The sequence below is a fragment of the Thalassophryne amazonica genome, chromosome 10, assembly GCF_902500255.1.
Source record: "Thalassophryne amazonica chromosome 10, fThaAma1.1, whole genome shotgun sequence".
Taxonomy (NCBI): Eukaryota; Metazoa; Chordata; class Actinopteri; order Batrachoidiformes; family Batrachoididae; genus Thalassophryne; species Thalassophryne amazonica.
In genome coordinates this window covers 25,934,090-25,938,969 of record NC_047112.1, presented here as the reverse complement: position 1 = coordinate 25,938,969, position 4,880 = coordinate 25,934,090, and the positions used below count along the sequence as shown (strand labels likewise).

The window sequence follows — 4,880 nt, the reverse complement described above, 5'->3', positions numbered from 1 at the left end:
GAACTGGCATGACATTGGGTTGCAGTCAAATGCATCTTGGTCTCAACTAAAAAATGTGGTTTTGGACTAAAGACATTTTGCATCAGAATTCTTCATATGCTTCTTTAAAAACAAACAAACAAACAAACAAACTATGCCTTAATGTTTACTTGTGACTTTTAGCACACATTCATCTACTAAATGTATGCCCCGTACTGTTTGCAAAAGAACTGAATCATGCATTAACTAGCTCATTGTTCTCAGTTTGCATCAACAATAATCATATTTACTCACAAACAGGCCTAGTCTTTGGAAATAAACTGACAATCAATCTAATTCCAAGCTACATATAACTTCCAAACTGAAGAAGGCACTTGTATAAGTGATGAAATGTCTTGAAGTCCAACAGAAAGCCCATTTGCTGCGGCGTAAACTTTTAGGTTTCTCTTACCTGGGTGACACTGAACTTTCATCAACCATTAACAATAGCATTCATTGTTTGGAATCCATAGCAGTTACTCATCTGATATGACATGCAAATTTAGAAAATTTATGATAGCGCAGTGGTAGAACAAGAGAGAAACTACACGTAACACTAAATGACTCAGGGCAGACACTTCTCTCCTTTAGGTGAGGCCATTCTTTATGGTTTACCCTCTCTGAATGTTGGACTGACTGACAGGTCATTGCCCCATTTCTCAATTCAACAACACTGTGGTTCCTTTTCTAATTACACTGGTCTACAAATTTTAAGAAGTTGTCTGCTTCAGAAATATAATGTGCTATTTACGATGGATTCTACGATTGATTACACTGTTCTACAGATTTTAAGAAGTTGTCTGCTTCAGAAATATAATGAGCTATTTATGATGGATTTTGGCATGCTGAATTCAAATATGACAATAAAAATGACTAGTTTGTTACTGTTTCTAAGATATTTAAGTTTTTACATTTTAAGTCTACATAATTATATTGTGATGATAGTAGAGTTTTCATGATAAATCGTACATATGTTTCTCTGACTGTTCATATAATAATATTTCACCTGTTTTTTGTAACACTTTAAAAATCATCAAAAGGTAACCCTTAGTAGCATAGTAGTAACATATCTTAAAACTAGTCAACCATTTCAATTTTTCATTTTCATTCTCAGTGGCCCAAAATTAGCAAAGTTTGACTGCATTTATTTTAGAAGCATTTCGGCTGTAGACCAGTGTTATGCTTTTGCTATTATAAAAAAGCAAATTTAATACTGGTAACGGGGGAAAATCTTGCATTATGTTAGTGTTGTGAACTGGTTCAGATGTTGCCAGAGCAGCACACAAACAATATCTGAGGGGTACACTGCAAAAACTGACATCTAAGAAAGTAAAAAAAAAAAAAGACTTATTTAAAGAAAATTTGGCTTAATTTTTATCTAAATAGAAAAATAATCTTGTCAAGCATTTTACATAAGAAAAAATGTCTTATTTTGGGAAAATGTATCTCACTTTTTCTTAATACTTTTTTCCAGCTAATATCAAGCTGTATTTAACCAGTAACAAGGAAAGGCAATGGATTTCAAATATCCAAGCAAAGCACAAGATTGTTTTCCTTATTTTAAGACAGAAGCTAATCTTAAAATAAGAATTCTGTCTAGTTTTAAGGCACATTTTGATTATTCAGTGCCTAGACATTTTGCTGGTTTTGAGAATTCTAAGCAGGTAATTTTTTTCTTACTCCATTGGCAGATTTTTTTTTGCTTAATACAAGACAATTTGGCTAGATTTTGGATTTTTTTGGCTTATTTTGAGAGGGACAGTTTTTGCAGTGTACTGTGGAAAGTGGGGTTAATGGTGGTGGTGATGTGAGAAACTGAGGATCCAGACCTTGGATTTTGATTGGCAGATGTCAGTTTTCTTGGGTGGTTATGGTGGGTTACTGAAGTCCTTGGAGGGGCTCGAACCCTATCTTAGAGGGACATGTACCTCCTTTGTAACCATTGTGAGATAACGCTCTTCTACATGATGGCAATCAGGGTTGGACTGTTGCTGCTTTTTAACTTCTTTGCCAAGCTCTATCCTGCTGTCTGAGGATCAGTTCAGCAACTCTCTAGTTACAAATCCCACTCCACTGATCTTAAAGCTGCGACTGGCCAAAACTGCCTTGTAGTTTGACAAAGCGCTGTGCACATGTATTAGCAAACACAGTAGGAAATTGTGGTGAGATGATTGTTACTTGTTTGAGTCTAACAAAATGATAAATTAAAACTTCACACTTCTGCCAAGGCCAAGCATTTCTCAGTCGGTCACTGGGTAGTGCCACGTCTCTTTTCCTGCTGATTTGATGTTTCTTTCCAGCTCAGTCTAATACCAGTGAGATACTAATAGATTCTTTTCTGACCCAATGATGTCTTGTACAGAGACACAGACAGGAGATTATACAACCTGACTGGCAGAGGCCATAAAAATAAAAGTTCAGTACTTTAAATACACACTGTCTAACAACCCAAGTGTAAACTGAAGCGTTGGCACATGAGGAAGAAATGTCTAACATAAAACAGAGACCTGCATGACTTTGATTAACAACGGTCAGTAGATAATGACGCTCTAGTGAGTGCAAATCCTGCTGCCATAGGGATACTGGATCAGTGGGGAAAGTGTATTCTGCTGGGTCTGTCATTCAGTATGTTCAAAGTCACACAATGTCAAACTAGAAGTTGTATAATACACAAATTAAGAATCTTTATGGCTGCAAGGGAAATAATATTTGCTCGAGCTGAAAGACGGAATGTCCCATTCAACAAATTACCAGCTGTGGTAAGTTGGCTGGTATGTTCCATCGTTTGGTGAATGAAAATAGTCTATCCAATGCGCAAATAGAAAAACATTCATTATTTGTTTTATGTGACATTTAAATGATATTAGACAGGTTTTTCTTCTCAGAGCAGGGAGCGGAAAACAATGCTGCCCAGAGCCATCTGTGTGTCTGCCTGGCAGTTGACTCTATCCTGCAGGCAACTTGTTAACATACATGGGGGAGGTGATGGTCTTGTGGTTAAGCAATGGGCTTGAGACCAGAGGATCCTCAGTTCAAATCCCAGCCTGACTGGAAAATCACTAAGGGCTCTTGGGTAAGGTCCTTAATTCCCCTAGTTGTGCCCGGTGAGTAGTGAGCATCTTGTATGGCAGCACCCTGACATAGGGGTGAATGTCAGACATGATTGTAAAGTGCTTTGAGCATCTGATGCAGATGGAAAAGTGCTATATAAATGTGGAAACACTTGTTTGCTTTTCTTTAATTCAAAGTGCTTCTATAGCTGCTGAAGACATCCCCGCAAACACTGCAGCTAGTGGATTTAGCTTCCTTGTATGATGGAAGTATTTTTTGAAAAGCTAATGGAGGCATCCAATAGAGCAAAACATATGGGAGAAAAATGCATGGTAAATAGAACAGTGGGACAAATAATGAATGTCACATATCATACAATCCACAAGTCAAATGACAAGGATTAATGCTTGGGTGACCTTGAGTGTGACATTCAAGGCCACTCAAGGTCAAAGTCAATGGTGTGTTTCAAAAGGTTATATATGGCTTCTTATCCATGTCTAAGTGTGGTTGTGGGTCTATCTGACACCGTATGGCCACAACGAACAAACAAAGGTTGAGCTGCCTTGATTGTGACCTTTCACAGTTTCACTCAAGTTGAAATGTGGTGGTATATTTTGAAAGGCCATATATCACTTTCTATTTATGTCTAATAGTAACAATGGGCCCATCTTGCACTGTTCAGCCACTATAAACTATCAAACAATCACAATACAATGACCGATTCATGTCTAATAGCCTCAGACAAGACTTAAACCCTATTCTCATTGAGCAAAATTTTGACATTGTGCTCTGACCTTGACCTTTGACCTTTGAACCTGAAAAGTTAATACGTTCATCTTTGGGCAGAACTTAATTAGTGTTCAAAATTGTCTTAAAATTATTTTTAACGGACGCTCACTTGCATTATTATTTATGAATTATTATTTATGAGCAGAGTAGCTACCTAAACTCTGTAAGGGAGTTAGAGTATCTTGTCAATAGTTTTACATCCTCATTGAAGACAACTTTGGATGCTGTAGCTCCTCTGAAAAGAGAGCTTTAAATCAGAAGTGTCTGACTCCGTGGTATAACTCACAAACTCGTAGCTTAAAGCAGATAACCCGTAAGTTGGAGAGGAAATGGCGTCTCACTAATTTAGAAGATCTTCACTTAGCCTGGAAAAAGAGTTTGTTGCTCTATAAGAAAGCCCGTCGTGAAGCTAGGACATCTTTCTACTCATCACTAATTGAAGAAAATAAGAACAACCCCAGGTTTCTTTTCAGCACTGTAGCCAGGCTGACAAAGAGTCAGAGCTCTATTGAGCTGAGTATTCCATTAACTTTAACTAGTAATGACTTCATGACTTTCTTTGCTAACAAAATTTTGACTATTAGAGAAAAAATTACTCATAACCATCCCAAAGATGTATCGTTATCTTTGGCTGCTTTCAGTGATGCCGGTATTTGGTTAGACTCTTTCTCTCCGATTGTTCTGTCTGAGTTATTTTCATTAGTTACTTCATCCAAACCATCAACATGCTTATTAGACCCCATTCCTGCCAGGCTGCTCAAGGAAGTCCTACCATTATTTAATGCTTCAATCTTAAATATGATCAATCTATCTTTGTTAGTTGGTTATGTACCACAGGCCTTTAAGGTGGCAGTAATTAAACCATTACTTAAAAAGCCATCACTTGACCCAGCTATCTTAGCTAATTATAGGCCAATCTCCAACCTTCCTTTTCTCTCAAAGATTCTTGAGAGGGTAGTTGTAAAACAGCTAACTGATCACCTGCAGAGGAATGGTCTATTTGAAGAGTTTCAGTCAGGTTT

General features: G+C 37.3%; 1 long non-coding RNA gene across 1 annotated transcript; it reads left to right on the top strand.

Annotated features, from left to right (window-relative positions):
- The first annotated feature begins 791 nt into the window (after positions 1-791).
- Positions 792-3,937, top strand: LOC117518472. Its single transcript, XR_004562996.1, has 3 exons — positions 792-953; positions 1,073-1,079; positions 3,927-3,937. It is a non-coding gene; the product is annotated as an uncharacterized LOC117518472 (long non-coding RNA).
- Positions 3,938-4,880: the final 943 nt, after the last annotated feature.